Consider the following 23226-nt stretch of genomic DNA (forward strand, 5'->3'; position numbering starts at 1 on the left):
ACTGACATGGCTCCTTGAGGAAAATGCTGCATTGAAACGTTGGAGTGTTGAACCATGTGCAGTGTATCTTCATGTTAAATTTCGTTGTTATGGAAATACAACACTTAAAGATTTAAACAAGACCCTTTGAGTGCCGCTGTTTCTTCTACTTCTTTATATATATACTTCTACTTCAATATATATATATATATATTGAAATAAGTCATTTTAGACCCATAAAAAAACTGTTTTATTTTCAAAATGTATTTAAAGGTGTCAATAACAAAGCAAGTACATTTGAAGAGTGAGCTGCGGTATTCCGGTATATACAGAAATTACATAGGAATTATTATATCTGATGCAGCAATAACATATCGTATCTGGCTTATCATTGCGTTTTCTTCATGAGTACATAGGGTGTGTGGGGGGGGGGGGATTAGTGTGTGTGTGTGTGGGGGGGGATTAGTGTGTGTGGGGGGGATTAGTGTGTGTGGGGGGGATTAGGGTGTGGGGGGGGGATTAGTGTGTGTGTGGGGGGGATTAGTGTGTGTGGGGGGGTCTCAGATGAGGTCACATAAAAAAAAAAAAACCATTTACTCTCATTTACTATACTTTATATAAATCTATATGATCTTTATGCACAAGGAAACCTTCTATCCTACCCAATTGTACCTAATATAGAAGTGCCGTTCAGGCTGACGGTGCACGGTTAACTTTCAGCGGCTGCCTATGTGTCGCTGATCCGGGCACTGGTCTTCCATGTGAGTGGGGGCAGGATGGGGCATTTAGGCTGGGCCGAGTTAATGAAGCGGCGGTGAGGCTGGCTGGAGTGAGATAGTGTGGCGGGGGCGTGGGGTGGGGTTTGGGTGTGGTTGGGCTGACATTGGGAGTGGTGGTCGAGGAGGGGGCTGGAAATGTTGGTTAGGGGGCGGATAGTGTTGGAGCATGTGTGTAGAACGTTAGGTTGCAGGTTTTGCAGTGTGGATAACGGAGGACGGGCCTGTCAATCACCCGTGGAACCCCGCCCACCGTTATATACACGGCCTTGAGTGACAGATCTGGCTAAATATATGAGATTTTTCCACAGGGTGTGTACAAGTGCTCGGTGCGTGTCTTTATTCTTCATTGTTATTCCCAGGAGGGCACCCAGGCTTACTACATTGTAAGAGAGTGCCGGCCATACAAGGACTCTCTATCTATCTCTCTATTGATTTGGGATCATTTGGTCTACAGCATGATGGTTGACACCATAAGGTTGACATGGGAAAAGGTTGACACGGGTCTAGGTCGACATTGGAAAAGGTGGACATGGTACTAGGTCGAAAGGTCATTAATTCGACAGGTCATAAGTGCGACAATGTCTATGTCGACAGTCAAAAGATAAACATGGGGTTTTCACTGTTTTTTTACCTGAATGTCAACACAGTCGACATGGACATAGTTTCAAGTGCACCAAATCCCCTCGCATCGCTCGCTGCACGTCCAATCCGTCGGGCACGATGCCTCGCTGCGCTCGGCACACTATTTTATTCTCCCACCATGCCCCAGTGGATGGTTGGGCATGAAATACTGCGTCGGCATATGTCGGCTCAAAAAACAGTGAAAAACCCCATGTCGAACTTTTGACTGTCGACCTAGACATTGTCGAACTAATGACCTTTCGACCTAGAACCATGTCCACCTTTTCCTATGTCGACCTAGACCCATGTAGACCTTTCCCCATGTCGATCTAATGATTGTCGACCATCCTGCTGTAGACCAAATGACCGCATCCCCCACAGATGGGACCTTGCGTAAAAAGTCTACGTATTTTGTCCCCCAGATTATTGGAACCGGGACCGGTCCAAGAGCCTGGTGCTGGTTCTTAAATTCCGGGGATCCCTACACAGTTTTCCCCTGTATTTTTGGAACCAGGCCTGGCTCAATGACTCCGAGGCTGGTTTTGCTCAGGAGTGGGGACCCCACACCATTTTTTTCTTTTTTAACTTCTACACCTTTTTGGACAGAACCGTGCACAGATCTCAATGACCTGTGCGCGGATCTCAATGACCTGTGCGCGGATCTCACCTACCTGTGCGCGGATCTCACTGACCTGTGCGTGGATCTCACTGACCTGTACGCGGATCTCACTGACCTGTGCGCGAATCTCACTGACCTGTACGCGGATCTCACTGACCTGTACGCGGATCTCACTGACCTGTGCGCGGATCTCACTGACCTGTACTCGGATCTCACTGACCTGTACGCGGATCTCACTGACCTGTGCGCGAATCTCACTGACCTGGGCGCGGATCTCACTGACCTGTACGCGGATCTCACTGACCTGTACGCGGATCTCACTGACCTGTACGCGGATCTCACTGACCTGTACGCGGATCTCACTGACCTGTACATGGATCTCACTGACCTGTGCGTGGATCTCACTGACCTGTGCGTGGATCTCACTAACCTGTACATGGATCTCACTGACCTGTACGCGGATCTCACTGACCTGTACATGGATCTCACTGACCTGTGCGTGGATCTCACTGACCTGTACACGGATCTCACTGACCTGTGCGTGGATCTCACTGACCTGTACATGGATCTCATTGACCTGTGCGCGGATCTCATTGACCTGTGCATGGTTCTGGTGTATTTGTTGTTTTTGGACATTTTAAGGGTGCAGCGATTCGCACTTTATTACATGTGTGGTTTTTTTTTTAAACATGCAAACTCAAATGTTTTTGTTCAATACATTGCACATGTCTAAAAATCGCACCCTATTACATTTCGCCCATTGTATTTGAGTTTGTGTCTGTGAGATGACGTGTCCGGCAGGTCTTCTGTACTGACAGCCGCAGTGACAGAGAGTGCACGAGCTGCATGTATACAAAGGGTTAATGCGTGTTTTGCTTATTTGGCATCTAATGAATTAATAGGAGAAGTCACCGGAGATAAGAGGCGATAATGGCGAACAATCACTTTTCCTGGAAGATATTATTGACCCCAGTATTACGCTGCCAGGAGCTGAGATTGTGCTGTGTGAATGGGATTGTGGGTAGTGATGGTATCTCTTGGGGGGATCATGTGTAGAGGACAGGAGGTGTCACATTATAGCAGGACATTACGAAATGTAAGATGTGTAATGGATATGGAAATATGGAGCGAAGGCAGCACGGGACGCAGGACTGCGCAGTGTGACAGTCAGCGGCTAATACAGGTCACAGTGACTGCAGGGCAGATGCTGGAATATATATATATATTATACACACACACGTGTCCTACATATGACCCCGAGGGGTCTGAGGGGTGACTGGAGACAATTACCATGTTCTAGGGTGGATTGTAAGCTCCTGGGATTCCCCTCCTGCACTCCATCTCCTATAATATATATATATATATACATATATATACATACAGGGGCGTCAACAGCAGTGTAGACCCCTGGGCATAGCAATGTATTGGGGCCCCTACCAATCCTCCAGCGGTAGGGGTGGGGGAAGCTTTGATGTCCCCCGGGTGGTAGGGGGTATAATATCAACCGCTCAGCATGTAGGGCCTGGATCAGTAATTTCCACTAATTGCCCCTTTACTGCACAGATGGTGGGAGATGAGGTGGGAGAAGGGGGCGTTGGGCTGAATGAAGGGGCCCTGATACATAACTTCCAGGGTGGTAGAGAATGTTTAATATGCAGAGGAGGGGTGTATAGTGGAGTGGGCTTATTATTCATAATTTTCTGGTGGGAGGACAGCTTGCTTGACTGCAGATATATCCAGTTCCCAGAAATAGATTTCTTAGATTTTAATGGAATTAAAAACTAGAGAATCCCACCTACCAAATGGTATTGGGGACTAGGGGATCAGAGTTCAGGAGGCAGAGCAATCTGCCAACGAGTATATAAAACTACATACCAGGTGTGTGGAGCTGGAGCAGTAACCAGCTGCTGGAAGGCTGATATCTCTGGTTCTGGGCACAGTAGAGACAAGCTACTAGTGTCCATCAAAGGGGGAGAGTCCCAGATTTTGGAATATACCCTCAGAAAAACTCTAAAGGCCCATACACACTGTGCGACTTTGAGCTGTAAGTCGCTCAAAACAGCAGGTTTGAGCGGCTTTCAGCTCAAAGCCGGCCAGTGTGCATGGTCCGGCGATGAGCGGTGAGTGCTGCTGCGCACTCCCGCAACATCGCCGGGAAAGCTGTTCATCTGCTGGTTATACCAGCAGATGAGCGGCTTTCAGGACGGCTTTGTCCTCTAAGATTCCATTCCTGGTACTCCATACAGACGACCTCTTACTAATTTGGTCAGGCACTCAAGAAGCCTTTCATGAGCTAATGGGATCCATCAACACGATGGATTCCACAATTAAATTAACCTATGAAATTAGCCCGACATCAGTGCACTATTTGGATGTGCTGATTTCAATTAAGAACATTTCCATCAAACAAGTACTAACTTGTAGTAGCAGTCACGTCATATACTTTATCTGGTGTCCCTGCGGCCTCATGTATGTGGGGAAAACCACCAGAGCATTTAAAGAGAGGATGGCTGGCCACCGTTCGCATATCAGACATGCCATGAGGGTAAATCCACACAAATAGAACAGCCTGTCCCTAAACATTTTAGGGAATTTAAACACGGGCTGGCTACCCTACGTTATAAGATCATTGATAGTGTGCCCAAGAATCTGAGGGGGGGAGATCGGGACTGTAAATTGTTACATTTGGAAACCTGGTGGATACATCGGTTGAATACAGTAGCTCCCGCCGGTCTCCACTGCTTTCTATGAGTATTACTGTTGACATGTTCCTGCATGCTGACTCTTTATACCGTCTATTGATTACTGTATTCTCTTGCTGACAGCTTATCCATTATTGTACTTTATCATATGATACTCACTCAGGAGTCTTTCTCCGCTGCTTACATAGCTGTATGAATCGGTGTAGCATTGTTGTACCTTGTTCATTTTTAATCACACTTATTATTGTTTATTCACACAGGTCTCCTAGCAACCTGTCCGGGCGCTCTGACGCACCGGCGGGTGCGTGTCGTCGGATGATGACGTCACTCGACCAGGCCAGCCTGGACGGAACAGGGGACCGACACATGATGGGTGAAGGGCATATAGGTGAGTGTTGTCTGTGTATGACTTTGAACTTGACAACGGTCAATAAAGACCGAAACTTTGCGACAGAAAGTCTCTATCCAATAATGATGTACACAATAAAAATGTAGGTACTTGTGTATTATAGCAGCGCCCCCGATTTCCATCGCGCAATGTTTTAATCGCGTCGCATCGCATGCCATGCACCCGATGGCATGCGATGCGACGTGATTTTTGGCCCCTATACGATGAAAGATTGTATAAGCACCCTAAAGGGTGCTTTTAAGCACCGTAATAGGTGCTTACAATGTTAAATGCACCCCCACGCCACCCCTCCACTATAAACGTGAACCCGAAGCGTGGCGAGCACAGCGAGCCTGAGAGGGGCGGCGGTACGCGTCCTCCGACCTTTTCATACCCCCACTATCCACGTCGGCGTGGAGTTGAGAATAGAAAGTGTGGCGAGCGCAGCGAGCCACCGAGCCCGAAGCGTGGCGAGCGCAGCGGATGCCTGTGAAGCCCGCGAGGGGACTCCGATACCTCCGATCGCGGGGCTCGCCACGCTTCGGGCTCGGTGGCTCGCTGCGCTCGCCACACTTTCTATTCTCAACTCCACGCTGACGTGGATAAAGGGGGGTATGAAAAGGTCGGAGGATGCGTAGCGCTGCGCTCGCCACGCTTCGGGTGGCGTTGGGGTGCATTTAACATTGTAAGCACCCATTAGGGTGCTTATACAATGTTTAATCACATTGCATCACATTGTATGGCATTGTATGCCATATACAATGTCATACAATTTTAAAATTGTATGGCATTGTACAATATCGCGCGATATTGCGTCGCATCGCATACCATCGTATGCCTTTTGGTATGCGATGCGATGGGCGCCGCCAAAATACACAAGTACCAAAATGTATTCCAGCACAATTTTCGTGGTCAAATGAACTGTTGATTGGACTTCCAATCGTCGAAGAAATGTCCACGTTTCGTCAGAAAGACTTCCTCAGCGGCAGTGGAAGCAGCATATTATATGAACAGTTCTCACGTATTCTGTAACAGGAAAGTACGGAATAAATTTCCTTTAGATCAAGGAATCCTAAAATGGTTCTTTCAGAGTGGAATTTTGCCACCATTCAGATATAACTTCCAATAAGCATATATAGAAAACACAAGTGGTAAAGATGGCCCAGCGATAGTATAGGGCAGGCATTCCCAACCACGGTCCTCAAGGCACACCAACAGTGCAGGTTTTGTAGATATCCAGGCTTGAGCACAGGTGACTTAATTAGTACCTGAGTGATTCTGATTAATCCATCTGTGCTGAAGCCTGGATATCACTAAAACCTGCACTGTTGGTGTGCCTTGAGGACCGTGGTTGGGAATGCCTGGTATAGGGGTTCCGCAGACAGTTTATAGGACAATCAAAACTTTGCCAGAGTGTAATGGACCACAGTAACAGGATGTGCAGTGCTGGAGTTCCAAAGCTGGCCCTCCAGCACTGCACATCCTGTTACTGTGGTAAAAGGATGTCATTACTGGTGACGTCTGCTAGTCTTTGGTCTGCCCCACACTTTTAGTGATTGCACCTTGCGTATTGTATATACACTGGGGTTTCTCCCTGACACGCTGTTTGCTATTGTTGATATGTAACCCTGGTTACCAGGGTCACGGTGATGGGCACACGCCCCCTGGAGGGTCAGGACATGCTGGTACAGGAGCCCGATGACGTCATCAGTACCCTGCCAGGGGCTTGCACGGGTGATGGGAGCACAGAGTGACTAGACTGTTATACACCTATACATGTAAGTATGCTTTACCACTTTGTTATGTCTTGATAAAGGGCTACCCGCCCGAAACGTTGATTTACACTATTTAGTGTCAGCTCAGTTATTTATTGGGAAACTGCCGCCGTGCAGTTTTTGACAACCTCAGAGTGCCTTCTTAGTTCTTAAGCTGCCCATAGACCGTCCGTTCCCGGACCGTCTGTTCTGTACTATGAGATGCGCGCTCCCGCGCATCTCATCGTACGGTACCAAAAGTATGTGCTGCACATATTTGTTGTACTAGCTGTTCATCACATCGCATCGCATTGCATGCACAAGGAATGCGATGCGTACTATTTAAGTCCCGAACGGATCCATTAAACGGACCGTGTATGGGCAGCTTTAGAAATATATATATGATGCTTGTAGGGAACACACACAGCTCCTTTTATAATCCTGAGTGCCAGGTCATAGATAGATACAGTCTGTTATGCAAATGCAGCAAACATGAGCTCACTGTACATGAAAGGACCAGCACGTCCAGCACGTCCAGCACATCCAGCACATCCAGCACATCCAGCACATCCAGCACGTCCAGCACATCCAGCACGTCCAGAACGTCCAGAACGTCCAGCACATACGGCACGTCCAGCACGTCCGGCACGTCCAGCACGTCCAGCACGTCCAGCACATCCAGCACATCCAGCACGTCCAGCACATCCAGCACATCCAGCACATCCAGCACATCCAGCACATCCAGCACGTCCAGCACATCCAGCACGTCCAGCACATCCAGCACGTCCAGCACATCCAGCACGTCCAGCACGTCCAGCACATCCAGCACATCCAGCACATCCAATAATGCAAAAAAAATGTAATATGTAAGGGTCATGATACTCCTCACAAGGGCAGACAGCAGCTTAATTCATCCACATCAATAACGCAGAGTGGCAGCAGCATAGTTTAGGTCCGCACCATAGGCAGTACCCTGACGGGCCGTTTCGGCGAACAAACGCCTTTTTCCAAAGTTAACCCAATATATATATATATATCATAGAACAGACAGCAGCACTCACAGCGGCACTCACAGGGAACTTTTCAAACGTGTATTAAGCAAACAAACCAATTCCAACGTTTCGGGCGCAGATAGCCCCTTTGTCAAGGTGTGGGTAACAAAATAGCACAAAAACGTGCTTACCTTATATGCATTTCAAAGTAAGTGACAAGACAAACCCACGCTGCCCGTGCGCGCCGGATCCGGGGCCGCCGGAAGTGCTGTAACCGGATGTGTCCGTGCCAGAAAGGCGTCCGTGTATGGAACGCATCTGGCTCTGCTGTTGTTGTTGGCATAGGAACCAGACGCTTGCGGTTCACCGCTATGAAGCGGGATCTATGAATCGCTGTATGTGTGGTAGTAGGTCTGAGAAGCTGGCGGTTCCCCGGTCCACAGCGGGATCGTGCTGCGAAGGTGACATAACAGTGAATTATTGATTCCAAATATAAAGACATAGTCCATACATATTGGTTACAGATGTAAGAACATTTCATGTGCAGATACTAAGATCCAGTGTAAGTGGAGGATCTGGATATGAGGGTGTCTGTCTGATCCATAATCAGCATTCTCCCTTTCACTCATATTAGTGATCGTGAATTATTATATGAAGTGGTCTATATAAAGGAAACAAAAGGGGGATTTAAAAAAGGTGAACCCAGGTGGGAGACCCAGGGCTCTGGGCCGGCTGTTGGTCTATACAAGAACCTCTATATATCTCTACTTCCAAGGTGCTACAGCACACCATAAAGCTCACCTGTCTATCTCTACATGCTGCCACAACAACAGCAGTGCCGAGACTTAAATTCTGTGACCCCGGGGGCGGGGCCTGGCTACTATACAGAACGAACGCACTGGTATCCACTCCCTCCAAGCTGCTAATCCCACTCTCAATCACAGGGGGACTTAACTCATTAAATCACAGTTTGAACACCCGAGATATCCTCCTATCTTACCCAAGACCCGGGGGCCTATAGAAACTGAAGCCCCGTGGTCAGGTTTACAGTCGCAGAAGTGGAGACTCCCTACCCCGTCGTCTGACCCTGGTTCCTGTGGCTGTGTGGACTCCGAAGTTACACGGCCACACCTGAGGTCCACCAAGTGGCGATTAGAACTGTAACAATCTCCCTACTCTTATCACAAGTAAACAAAATCAGGAGCCCTACCGTACATGGGCCCATACTACCTGACCCCTGGCCCATTCCTCTGTCAGACCTGGGACCCCTGTCCTGATGGCCCCCTGAGGAGGCGCCCCCCACATCGCTCCAGTGGCTATTCACCAGGCCTTCTATAAGCTCACTCAGGTCCTCCACCCCTCCACTACCCCACCACATTATCACACTCTCTTCAAGGCCATCTCTCACCATGAATAGAGGTAACACCACTAGTAGGAAAAGGGGAGGAGGAGATATTGCTCAACATTTTGCCAAAAACGACAAGTCCTCAATGAACGCTAATCCCCCTTCACCTGGGAGTCCACAAACAGATAAAGAGGACTCACCCTCATCGGCCCCATCAACTAAAGAAGATATTCTAGCCCTGCGGTTCCTCATAGAGGATCTAAACTCGACAAGGCAATCTCATCCATTAAATCCGACCTATCAACCCTCTCTGCTAGAACAACCAAACTGGAAGCCAAGCAAGACTCCCTGCACAAAACCCAAAACGAGACATTGAGAGATCTCGACCACGTATTTCAGGACCTAGCCAACCTCCGCACTAAAAATGAGGACCTGGAGAACAGGGAAAGGAGAAATAATCTTAGGATCCAAAATATTCCTGAAACAGTTTCTCCAATTGAACTGGAACCTTATCTGCACAATCTATTCACGCATATCTTACCAGACCTTGGGTCTCAACAACTGCCCCTTGAGAGAGCTCACAGAGCCCTCCGGCCTAAACCGAGAAACGGCGATCCCCCAAGGGACGTTATCTTGCGCTTCTCCAGCTTCAAGGACAAAGAAAAAGTATTGACGCCAATGCGGAACAAGACCCACTTCCGCTATGACGGCGCTAAGCTGATGTTCTTCCAGGACTTGGCCCCTGCAACTATACTTAAAAGGAGAGAACTCAAGGACTTAACTATTGTCTTACGCTCAAGAGCAATCCGCTACCGCTGGGGTTTTCCATTCAAGCTCTTGGTAGATCTGAATGGAAAGACGATCGTCATCCGTGACCCTAAAGAAAGAAAATACTTTCTCGCTCACTTAGAGGAATCAAGACCTTCTATTGACCCTCCTTCAAACGCTTAAATACGTAACTATGTTGATAGAAAAGTTGATGTTTATGTATACCTTATTCTACCCTTAATAACTGATAAACTAGTTTACATTCTAATCTTAAAACAACTTCATAAAATTCCTCCTGATGACCTCTTTATACTTGTGTTATATTATATGTTTATATTGAACTTGCAGAAAACAGTAGTTTAAGATTCCTAGCAACGTGCCCCCCCTTCCAAGCCCTCTACAACTACCTTACCTCATCCCCCCCCCTTTTTTTTTCTCCCTTCTCTCCCGCCTCATTCCCCCCCCCCCTCCTTTTTCAAGGGCTCCCTACATGGCACGTCTTCTCACTAGATATGGTTCAACCGACAATTGTATGATATTCGTAAGATATTTTTGTTAGTGCAAGCTATTTAATCTAGCCTTTATAGGGCAATATAACTTTTGTGGGCCTTACTACATAGGTCGAGTTACTACTCTCTAAGTTCATGTCCCACTGGAAGGATGTTACCCTCCATTCCTATATTTACAAGTTTTTTCAACTTCAATCAATTTCTATGCACTGTCTCTATTTCAGAAAAATTGTCCTCATACCTGTCACCTAATTACCCTTTGAGGTAGCTTGGTCCTTTCCCCAGGCTGCCCCAAATTGGACCCAAAGGTCCCAAACTCTGGGCGTGTTGTCCTCCGCTGTTCATGAGGCCCACTCTCCCAGATCCTCCCTCCTACAAAACCACCCAGTGATCCATATCTCCTATCCTCCCCAGCGATGGGGTGAAACCTCTTTTCTCTTCTTTCTACACTTCAATCCTTCTCTATTCAAACATGCCCCTGGCATTGTCCTTCATAATGTTAAGGGGCTAAACACTCCTCAAAAACGCACCACCTTATTTCGCACAATACATGATGTCAAAGCTGATATTATACTCATATAAGAGACCCACTTTAAAGCTAACTCCCACCCCTCTCTTAGCTCCAAACGCTTCCCCACAGCCTTCTACTTATCCAGTCAAACGAAACATAATGGCGTAGCCATTTTGATAAGTAGTAAAGTCCCCTTCACGCTCCACTCAATCACCACTGATTCAGATGGGCGTTTTATTATCCTCACTGGCCTGATAGCCCATCTGGAATGTACAATTGCGAACATATATGCTCCTAACACGGGTCAATCCTCCTTTTTTAAAGCCTTCTTCTCAGAATTAGAGAAGAAACGAAAAGGCTGTCTAATTCTAGGTGGGGACTTCAATGCTGTCATAGACATCTCTCTAGACAAATCTCGCCCCTCAACAAGCTCTCAGACCAATTCTGTTTCTCGCTCACTAAATAAATATATAAAAGAATCAGGCTTATTTGATGTCTGGAGAGCACATAATCCCACTCCAGGGATTACACATTTTTTTCAACGCCACATCACTCTTACTCCCGTATAGACATTTTTTTTGCTGTTCCGCAATATCCCCACATACAGTACAATCAGTACAATACATACAGTACAATACATACAATACAGTACAATACAGTACAGTACAATAGTACAATCCCAAATAATTCCCAACTCATGGTCCGACCATTCAATTCTCACTGCCTCATTTGACTTTCTTGACACTCCCACATCCCGCCCATCTTGGCGACTGAATGAGACCCTACTAAAAATCCCTCAGTTCCAAGAAAAAATTCTCGCAGCCATCACAGATTACTTCTACCTTAACACCAATGATTCCCCCCTGCTCTCTCTTGGTATGGGAAGCACACAAAGCTGTTATAAGAGGCCACATCATAAGCTATGCATCTTTTAGAAATAAGGAACAAAAAGCCAAACTGAACGCTCTCACTGCCGAGGTTAGTACACTGGAAGCTCAACACAAAACAATACCCACCAACACCGTTTATAGGCAACTCACTGCAGCTAAGGCTTCTCTCAATGCTTTACTAGCCGAGAGGACAGAAAGGAGCCTGCATAGACTCCAACAATGCTTCTACGAGAAAAGCAATAAAGCAGACTCTCTGTTGGCTAATAGATTAAAGGCACGTAAGGCCCTGACAGCTATACCTGCTATCAAGGACACAACAAACACACCACAATATAATCCTACTAAGATTAACTCTCTCTTTAAAGCATACTATGAACAATTATATAACCTCAAAGACCACCCAGATGAACATCTACCACAGCCTAACTCAGATTCAGATTACCTGTCTTCATGTAATCTTCCAAGCTTACATACGGAAACCTCTACGAACTTAAACAGACCCATAACTGACGAGGAAGTCATATCCGCGCCTAAAACACAAAAACCATCAGAGGTCCCTGGCCCAGATGGCTTTCCGATCTCATATTATAAAATGTTTCAGACCCCGTTAATACATCATTTAACTAAGATGTTTAATCAAATACTGGACGGCGCCCCATTTCATCCAGCCACTACAACTGCCACCATCATAGTCATCACCAAAAATAATAAAGACCCCCAACTTCTCACTAATTACCGCCCCATTTCACTACTTAATGCGGACCTAAAAATACTCGCCAAAGTATTGGCCAATCGTCTAAACCCACTTCTTCCATCACTGATTCACCCTGATCAAGTAGGCTTTATTCCATCTAGACAAGCCTTAGACAACACTAGAAGAACCATTGATATCATCCACTACATCAACACCAATAAGACTCCTTCATTAGTTTTTGCCCTGGACGCCGAAAAGGCCTTTGATAGAATCTCTTGGCCTTTTATGACCCAAACTCTCCAACAATTCGGACTTCAGGGCAAATTCCTTAAAGCCATACAAGCGCTATACCACTGCCCCTCAGCTGCGGTTCAAGCGGGCGGTCTGCTCTCCTCCCCCTTTCAGATTACGAACGGTACTAGACAGGGATGTCCTCTCTCGCATCTCATATTTGCTCTAACGATTGAACCACTTGCAAGTCACATTAGATCCAACCCAGACATCACGGAAATCCGTGTCAAAGACCATCAATACTCCCTCTCCTTATTTGCGGATGACATTCTCCTCACTTTAACCAACCCCCTAATATCACTCCCAAACCTATTTCAAGAACTCACAACATTCGGAAACCTATCAGGTTACAAAATTAACAATTCAAAATCGGAAGCCCTCCCACTTCATCTCACAGATCAATCTAAAAAACTCCTACAGGCTAACTTCAACTTCAATTGGAGGAAACGTTCTCTCAAATATTTAGGGATTTAGATAACCAAATCTTATAGCTCCCTCTATCAGACCAACTATCCTCCACATTTGAAATCGATTCAAAAAGAAATACAACAATGGCAATCACATAAGGAACACATATCTCATGGATCGGCCACATCACTGCCGTAAAAATAAATACACTCCCTAAATTACTCTATCTATTCCAAACCCTCCCGATCCCAATCCTCCGACCTTTTCATACCCCCTCTATCCACGTCGGCGTGGAGTTGATAATAGAAAGTGTGGCGAGCGCAGCGAGCCCCGCGAGGGGACGCGGATACCTTCACAGGTATCCGCGTCCGCTCGCCACACTTTCTATTCTCAACTCCACGCCGACGTGGATAGTGGGGGGTATGAAAAGGTCGGAGGACGCGTACCGCCGCCCCTCGCGGGCTCGCTGCGCTCGCCACGCTTCGGGTTCACGTTTATAGTGGGGGGGGGGTGGCGTGGGGGTGCATTTAACATTGTAAGCACCCATTTGGGTGCTTAAGAGCACCCTTTAGGGTGCTTATACAATGTTTCATCGCATAGGGGCCAAAATCGCGTTGCATCGCATGCCATCGGGTGCATGGCATGCGATGCGATAAAAACTTTCATCATCCCCTTCGCCTTTAACCCCCTTATGGAATAACCCATCTTTTCCTCCGGGCCTCCATCCCTCGATGGCCTCTCCCTGGCTACAGGCAGGCATCACCAGAATTCATCACATATCTGGGGACTTTAGTCCTAAAACATTTGATGAGCTGCAAGAAAAATATAATATCTCGAACACTCTAAGATACCAATATTTACAGCTTTGACACTTTTCCTCCCTACATCAGACCTCACAACACCGACAGACTTCCTCCTCTCTAGAAAGATTCTGCATATATAGGCCGACCGACAGAGGATCTATATCACAACTCTATCCTAATTAATGACATGCCCACCCTAGATAATCCTGAACGTGAATGGGAAACAGACTTGGGCCGGCGTCTTGAGGAGGAGGAATGGGAATCTATCCGACTAGCAATCTCAAAATGTTCAATCAGCGTATCAATCAAAGAAAACTCCTATAAGGTATACTCCAGGTGGTATCTGGTCCCAACCTGCCTTCACCGCACCTATCCTAATACTTCAGATCTATGCTGGAGAAACTGTGGGCAGAGGGGGACGTTTTACCACATATGGTGGTCCTGCCCAATTATAGCCCTTTTCTGGAAGATGGTTCTTTCCCTCCTCTCTCAACTTGTCGCCCCTCCCACTCTCATCGAACCTATCAATCTACTCTTATGCGCCCCAATAGACCACTTCCCTAAGGAATCGAACAAGAACCTCTATATATCTCCGTTGCATAATTGCAAACTTTAAACCATATAAGGCAGGAGTTCCCAAACTTTCTTGAATCACGGCACCCTAGAGCATCAAAATATATTCGAGGCACCCCTAGGCCAAATGCTTCTTATTGAGAAATTCAGAAAAAGAAATTAAAGTAAGTGCATTGTGTTTATATGTCACAGTTATCTGGTGAGGGACAGGATTTGCTTCTGTTTGTCCACATATATTCTGATTGGCAGCCACAAGCACTGGTTTTGCCTGGTACATTGACCATAAATAAAATGAATTGTTCCTGGTCCACCAACCCAAGGCACCCCTGCAAGTGTCCTGAGGCACCCCAGGGTGCCTAGGCACACAGTTTGGGAACCACTGATATAAGGGGTTTAAGCCCCAAGTATATACCAGGAGAGCCTACGGGCTATGCCAAGGGTTGCAGATCCGTGGGGTACATATCAATAAATTATAGTCAGAAAAATGTAAAGGGATAGCAAGAGTATAAGTTACAGAGAAGAAAAAGCTCACCAGTGTTCAGGCGATGTATCCACACGGCCTCTCGCTTTAACAATTTGCCGTCTCGGTCTCCTCTCCTCAAACTTTCAGGAACATGGTCAATTAACATATGCTTCAAGTCCTAAAGTTTGTGTTCCTTCAGAGCCAAATGTCTGGCCACCGGTTGGTCATTTTCCTTATTCTTGCCCGTCAGTGCTTTAGTAATGGCCGACCTATGGAGAGCACCCGCTGGGGGAACATGACCTTGTGTGTATTGTGATGGATTGTCAGGCAACGTACTGGTGCGCTTTTCCTTCTCTGTAACTTATACTCTTGCTATCCCTTTACATTTTTTACTGTCATTTGTTGATATGTACCCCACGGATCCGCAACCCTTGGCATAGCCGATAGGCTCTCCTGGTATATACTTGGAGCTTGGTTTAAAGTTTGCAATTATGCAACGGAGATATATAGAGGTTCTTGTATAGACCAACAGCCGGCCCAGAGCCCTGGGTCTCCCACCTGGGTTCACCTTTTTTAAATCCCCCTTTTGTTTCCTTTATATAGACCACTTCACATAATTATTCCCGATCACAAATATGAGTGAAAGGGAGAATGCTGATTATGGATCAGACAGACACCCTCATATCCAGATCCTCCACTTACACTGGATCTTAGTATCTGCACATGAAATGTTCTTACATCTGTAACCAATATGTATGGACTATGTCTTTATATTTGGAATCAATAATTCACTGTTATGTCACCTACGCAGCACGATCCCGCTGTGGACTAGGAAACCGCCAGCTTCTCAGACCTACTACCACACATACAGCGATTCATAGATCCCGCTTCATAGCGGTGAACCGCAAGCGTCTGGTTCCTATGCCAACAACAACAGCAGAGCCAGATGCGTTCCATACACAGAGGCCTTTCTGGCACGGACACATCCGGCTATAGCACTTCCGGCGGCCCCGGATCCGGCGCGCACGGGCAGCGTGGGTTTGTCTTGTCACTTACTTTGAAATGCATATAAGGTAAGCACATTTTTGTGCTATTTTGTTACCCACACCTTGACAAAGGGGCTATCTGCGCCCGAAACGTTGGAATTGGTTTGTTTGCTTAATACACGTTTGAAAAGTTCCCTGTGAGTGCCGCTGTGAGTGCCGCTGTCTGTTCTGTTCTATGCTACATTTCGCTTCCAGAAGGCACCAAGGCAGTTGAGGAGTTAGGAGAGTGCCGGGCCGCTTCCGAAGTATATATGTATATATATATATGTATATATATATATATATATATATATATATATATATATATATATTACATCGTTACATAGTAGGTAAGGCTGAAAAAAGACTTACGTCCATCTAGTTCAACCTAGGATGTTTATAAAAGATTGACAGATTATATTTCTCATATGTACCCATGGATGTTTTTAACCAATAAGTGTTTGTCCAACCTTATTTTGAATGTATTTAATGTGTCTGCCGACACCACTTCTCCAGGAAGAGAGTTCCAAAGTTTGATTGTTCTGACTGTAAAGAATTTTTTTTTTCTAGCTGAATAAAATCTTTGTTCTTCTAATCTATACTCATGCCCTCGTGTCCTAGATTCCTTTCTAGTAGAAAAGAGGGTGTGTGACAGTTCCTTATATTGGCCCCTGATGTATTTGTACATGTTGAGCATGTCCCCCCTTAAATGTCTCTTTTCCAATGTAAATAGTCCTAAATTGCTTAATCTCTCCCCATAGCTTAAATTCTCCATTCCCCTAATAAGCTTTGTTGCTCACCTTTGGACTTTTTCTAATTCTATGATGTCCTTTTTATAGTGTGGGGCCCAGAACTGCACTCCGTACTCTAGGTGAGGTCTCACCAATGCTTTATATAGTGGCATAATTACCCTCGAGTCCCTAGTTTCCATTCCCCTCTTAATACATGCCAGAATTTTGTTGGCCTTTTTTGTAGCTACATTACAATGGGCACTACATCCCAGATTGCTGTCTATTTGGACTCCTAGATCCTTTTCTAGTATTGAAATACCCAATTCCTCTCCGCTAAGGTTGTAACTTGCACACTGGTTGTGTCTCCCAAGGTGCATAACCTTACATTTATCTACATTGAACCTCATCTTCCATTTTTTAGCCCACTCATCTAGAATTGCAAGATCCTTTCGAAGCGTGGTGACATCTTCTGATATTTTAATAACTTTGCTTAGTTTTGTATCGTTTGCAAAGATGGATACATTGCTGAGTAACCCCATCCCAATATCGTTTATAAAAATGTTAAATAAAATGGGCCCTAAAACCGAACCCTGGGGCACTCCACTTAGTACTGGTATTGTATACCATATTTATATATATATACACACACATATATATATATATATATATATATATATATATATATATATATAGACAGTTGCTTGGAGGTACGGCACTCCCCGCAAATTAACAGGACATGAAGCAGTTTAAAGGCAACGTTTCAATGTCTTTATTGCGACATTTTCATCAGGCTCATGTCCTGCTAATTTGCGGGGAGTGCCGCACCTCCAAGCAACTGTCTATACAATTATTACAGTGGGGGCACCCAGCCTAGCAGAATACAAGCGTCTGTGCAAGTGAGTGTGCCGGTCTCTAGTTCTTTCTATATATATATATTTTTTTCTATGTCTTATTATAAATTGTATTAATTTATTATTAATTACTTTGGGGCACAATAATGTAAATAATAATGTCCGCTTTAATGGGCTGATGGGAGAGATACATTAGGTTTCAGGGGAAAAGAATGCTTCAGATACACTTAATAAAAGCTGAGCGTAAAAGACACAGAGGACAACTTCCAGGTCTCTGTCACCCACCCTGTCAACCATTCCCTAGGAATACTTACTGCTTCTTCCTGTCACCCACTGGCTCCTACCTCCATCACTATAATGCTCTTATCTCCTGTCACCCACTGCCTCTCCCCATCACCCCATCACCCCTCTCCTGGCATCCTCCCCCTGTCATCTGCTGCCTCTCCTTTCACCCACTGCCTCTCCCCATCTCCTCTCTCTCCTTTAACCCACTGCCTCTCCCTATCACCTGTTCTCTTACCCTCTGCCTCTACCCTCCATCACTATAATGCTCTTATCACCTGTCACCCACTGCCTCTCCCCATCACCCCTCTCCTGGCATCCTCCCCCGGTCATCTGCTGCCTCTCCTTTCACTCACTGCCTCTCCCCATCACCTCTCTCTCCTTTAACCCACTGCCTCTCCCTATCACCTGTTCTCTCACCCTCTGCCTCTACCCTCCATCACTATAATGCTCTTATCACCTGTCACCCACAGTCTCTCTTTAACATATCTCTCTTGTCATCTGCTCCCTCTCCCTATCACCTTTCTCCTGTCTACCACTGCCTCTCCCCATCACCTCTCCCTCCTCTCACCCACTGCCTCTCCCTGTCACCTGCTGCCTCTCACCACCCAGGGCTGGCAACAGAATCTTGGGGCCCTGTACAATGATATTTCTGGGGCCCCCCACCGAATCCAAAATCCACACAACCCTCTTCTGCATGATCCTCATTTAACCTTTCGCTGCTCCAGATCCTGTTTTCAGGTGCGGACTTCTCTCGTTCTCAGTCCTGCTGGCCTGGCTCCCGGCTGCTGCTTCCTGCTGGCTCCAGCTGCTGGTGGCCTGTTGCTTTCACAAAAGAATGGCGAGCACTACGAGCAGGCAAAGCAGGTCGTTCGCAGGGTGCAGAACAGACGTCCCACACATGGGCAGTGAAAGTACAGGAACCAGAAACTGAGGCAACAGTGCCAGCGGCGGGTATGGCTCTGCATCTGCGGCCCCAGGCCGTGCGCGCACTCAGAGTAGTAAGCTCTGAGCGCCAAGAGGCAGGGTGCACACACAGTAGATGGCAGTGACACACAGTGAGTCAGTCAGACTCAGCCACACACGGTGCACAGTAGACGGCCGGGCCGTGAGGGTCACTGACAGGCCAGCTAATACAGGTGGCGGCAGTGTCAGGGCATGGAAGCTCTGGGGCCCTTTAGATGGCTGGGGCTGTCACGCCTGTCCCCTTTGACCCCCCTGTCACCTTCCCTTTCCCCATCACCTCTCTCTTTTGTCACCCACTGCCTCTCCCCATCACCTCTCTCCTCTCACCCACTTCTTTTCTCAGTCACCATTTTACAATCACCCACTGCCTCTCCAATCCCACAATCTCTCCCCTTCACCTCTCCTCTCACCCCCTCTCTGTCACCCATTCCCTGACATCACCCACTGCCTCTCCCCAACACCTGTCTCCTGTCACTCTCTCCATGTCACCTGCTGCCTCTCCCCATCACCTCTCTTTTCTGTCACCCACTGCCTCTCCCCATCACCTCTCTCCTCTCACCCACTTCTTTTCTCAGTCACCATTTTACAATCACCCACTGCCTCTCCAATCCCACAATCTCTCCCCTTCACCTCTCCTCTCACCCCCTCTCTGTCACCCATTCCCTGACATCACCCACTGCCTCTCCCCAACACCTCTCTCCTGTTACTCTCTCCATGTCACCTGCTGCCTCTCCCCATCACCTCTCTTTTCTGTCACCCACTGCCTTTCCTTATCAACTCTCTCTCTCTCTCTCCTCTCACCCACTTATTTTCTCAGTCACCATTTTACAATCACCCACAATCTCCATCTCCTAAGATCTCTCCCCTTCACCTCTCCTCTCACCCTCTCCCCTTCACCTCTCCTCTCACCCCATCTCTGTCATCTCCTGCCTGTCACCCATTTCCTGACATCACCCACTGCCTCTCCCAAACACCTGTCTCCTGTCACTCTCTCCATGTCACCTGCTGCCTCTCCCCATCACCTCTTTTCTGTCACCTGCTGCCTCTCCCCATCACCTCTCTTTTCTGTCACCTGCTGCCTCTCCCATCACCTCTCTCTCTCCTCTCACCCACTGCCTCTCCCAATCACCTCTCTATCCTCTCACCCACTGCTTTTCTCAGTCACCCTTTTCCAATCACCCACTGCCTCTCTATCTTCTGAGATCTTTCCCCTTCACCTCTCCTCTCACCCCCTCTCTGTCACCCATTACCTGACATCACCTACTCCCTGCCCTATCACCCACTGCCTCACCCATGTAAACTACTAGTTCCATCACTCACTGCCTCACCCATGAATCACTATCTCCCCATCCCTCTCTCTAACTTGTCACCCTCTGCATCTCAAGGCATCACCTTGTCATTTAAATACGGCATTCCCTTTGAAGCCACACCCTAGTTGTGAAGCCACACCCTAGTTGTGAAGCCACACGCACTCATATTATACTGTGAATTCTGCCATGACTTCCCATCCAAAACAGCTAAATGGCCAGAGAGCGCACCCACCATAACGCACTTGATACAAAGATGCTGGTGGAAATGCTTGTTAGTAAATGTGCGCTTAAGGGGCGATTCTTAGTAATATTACTTGTGTGTATACAGTTTTCATTGTCTTCATCTTGCTCCCAAGAGGTCCAGGATACGGGAAACTTGCCTTCAGTGATCCAAGTGCATCCCAGGCCTCCACACCCTGTAGCTCCCTCCAGTCCTTGTGTCTGGGGTAAATCTGGAACTCAAGTGTAGGCCCAGACCCTAGTGCCCTGATCACCACTAAACCCTGTGAGTGCTAATACTGCTGTGAGAGATCCTCAAAATACCTGACATATATGTGGAGGACCTGTGATGTCAGCGCTGGTGTATATGTGGAGGGCCTGTGATGTCAGCGCTGGCATGCCCTGGTGTGTATGTGGAGGGCCTGTGATGTCAGCGCTGGTGTGCCCTGGCATATATGTGGAGGGCCTGTGATGTCAGCACTGGCGTGCCCTGGCATATATGTGGAGGGCCTGTGATGTCAGAACTGGCGTGCCCTGGCATATATGTGGAGGGTCTGATGTCAGCGCTGGCGTGCCCTGGCATATATGTGGAGGACCTGTGATGTCAGTGCTGGCATGCCCTGGTGTGTATGTGGAGGGCCTGTGATGTCAGCGCTGGTGTGCCCTGGCATATATGTGGAGGGCCTGTGATGTCAGCGCTGGCATATATGTGGAGGGCTTGTGATGTCAGCACTGGCATGCCCTGGCATATATGTGGAGGGCCTGTGATGTCAGTGCTGGCATGTCCTGGCATATACTGTATGTGGAGGGCCCGCGATGTCAGCGCTGGCGTGCCCTGACATATATGTGGAGGGCCTGTGATGTCAGCACTGGCGTGCCTTGGCATATATGTGGAGGGCCTGTGATGTCAGCACTGGCGTGCCCTGGCATATATGTGGAGGACCTGTGATGTCAGCGCTGGCATGCCCTGGTGTCTATGTGGAGGGCCTGTGATGTCAGCGCTGGTGTGCCCTGGCGTGTATGTGGAGGGCCCGTGATGTCAGCGCTGGCGTGTATATGGAGGGCCTGTGATGTCAGCGCTGGCGTGTATGTGGAGGGCCTGTGATGTCAGCGCTGGCGTGCCCTGGCATATATGTGGAGGGCCTGTGATGTCAGCGCTGGCATGCCCTAGCATATATGTGGAGGGCCTGTGATTCAGTGCTGTCATATATGTGGAGGACCTGTGATGTCAGCGCTGGCATGCCCTTGTGTGTATGTGGAGGGCCTGTGATGTCAGCGCTGGTGTGCCCTGGCATATATGTGTAGGGCCTGTGATGTCAGCACTGGCGTGCCCTGGCATATATGTGGAGGGCCTGTGATGTCAGCACTGGCGTGCCCTGGCATATATGTGGAGGGCCTGTGATGTCAGCGCTGGCTTGCCCTGGCATATATGTGGAGGGCCTGTGATGTCAGCGCTGACATGCCCTGGCATATATGTGGAGGGCCTATGATGTCAGCGCTGGCATATATGTGGAGGGCCTGTGATGTCAGCGTTGGCGTGCCCTGGCGTGTATGTGGAGGGCCTGTGACATCAGCGCTGGCGTGCCCTGGTGTATATGTGGAGGGCCTGTGATGTCAGCGCTGGCGTGCCCTGGTGTATATGTGGAGGGTCTGTGATGTCAGCGCTGGCATATATGTGGAGGATCTGTGATGTCAGCGCTGGCATGCCCTGGCATATATGTGGAGGGCCTGTGATGTCAGCGCTGGTGTGCCCTGGCATATATGTGGAGGGCCTGTGATGTCAGAGCTGGTGTGCCCTGGCATATATGTGGAGAGCCTGTGATGTCAGCGCTGGCATGCCCTGGCATATATGTGGAGGGCCCGTGATGTCAGCGCTGGCGTGCCCTGGCATATAAGTGGAGGGCCTGTGATGTCAGCACTGGCGTGCCCTGGCATATATGTGGAGGGCCTGTGATGTCAGCACTGGCGTGCCCAGGCATATATGTGGAGGGCCTGTGATGTCAGCGCTGGCGTGCCCTGGCATATATGTGGAGGGCCTGTGATGTCAGCGCTGGCGTGCCCTGGCATATATGTGGAGGGCCTATGATGTCAGCGCTGGCATATATGTGGAGGGCCTGTGATGTCAGCGTTGGCGTGCCCTGGCGTGTATGTGGAGGGCCTGTGACATCAGCGCTGGCGTGCCCTGGTGTGTATGTGGAGGGCCTGTGATGTCAGCGCTGGCGTGCCCTGGTGTATATGTGGAGGGTCTGTGATGTCAGCACTGGCATATATGTGGAGGACCTGTGATGTCAGCGCTGGCATGCCCTGGCATATATGTGGAGGGCCTGTGATGTCAGCGCTGGTGTGCCCTGGCATATATGTGGAGGGCCTGTGATGTCAGAGCTGGTGTGCCCTGGCATATATGTGGAGAGCCTGTGATGTCAGCGCTGGCGTGCCCTGGCATATATGTGGAGGGCCTGTGATGTCAGCACTGGCGTGCCCTGGCATATATGTGGAGGGCCTGTGATGTCAGCGCTGGCGTGCCCTGGCATATATGTGGAGGGCCTGTGATGTCAGCGCTGGCGTGCCCTGGCATATATGTGGAGGGTCTATGATGTCAGCGCTGGCATATATGTGGAGGGCCTGTGATGTCAGCATTGGCGTGCCCTGGTGTGTATGTGGAGGGCCTGTGATGTCAGCGCTGGCGTGCCCTGGTGTATATGTGGAGGGTCTGTGATGTCAGCGCTGGCGTGTATATGGAGGGCCTGTGATGT

At 48.1% G+C, this 23226-nt stretch overlaps 1 protein-coding gene across 1 annotated transcript in view; it reads right to left on the bottom strand.

Annotated features, from left to right (window-relative positions):
- The window catches only part of ASIC3 (acid sensing ion channel subunit 3), a 233865-nt gene that overhangs the window by 198342 nt on the left and 12297 nt on the right, over positions 1 to 23226 (bottom strand). The gene's annotated exons all lie outside the window — the stretch shown is intronic.

The sequence above is a fragment of the Crinia signifera genome, chromosome 5, assembly GCF_055691185.1.
Source record: "Crinia signifera chromosome 5, ASM5569118v1, whole genome shotgun sequence".
NCBI classification, from domain to species: Eukaryota; Metazoa; Chordata; class Amphibia; order Anura; family Myobatrachidae; genus Crinia; species Crinia signifera.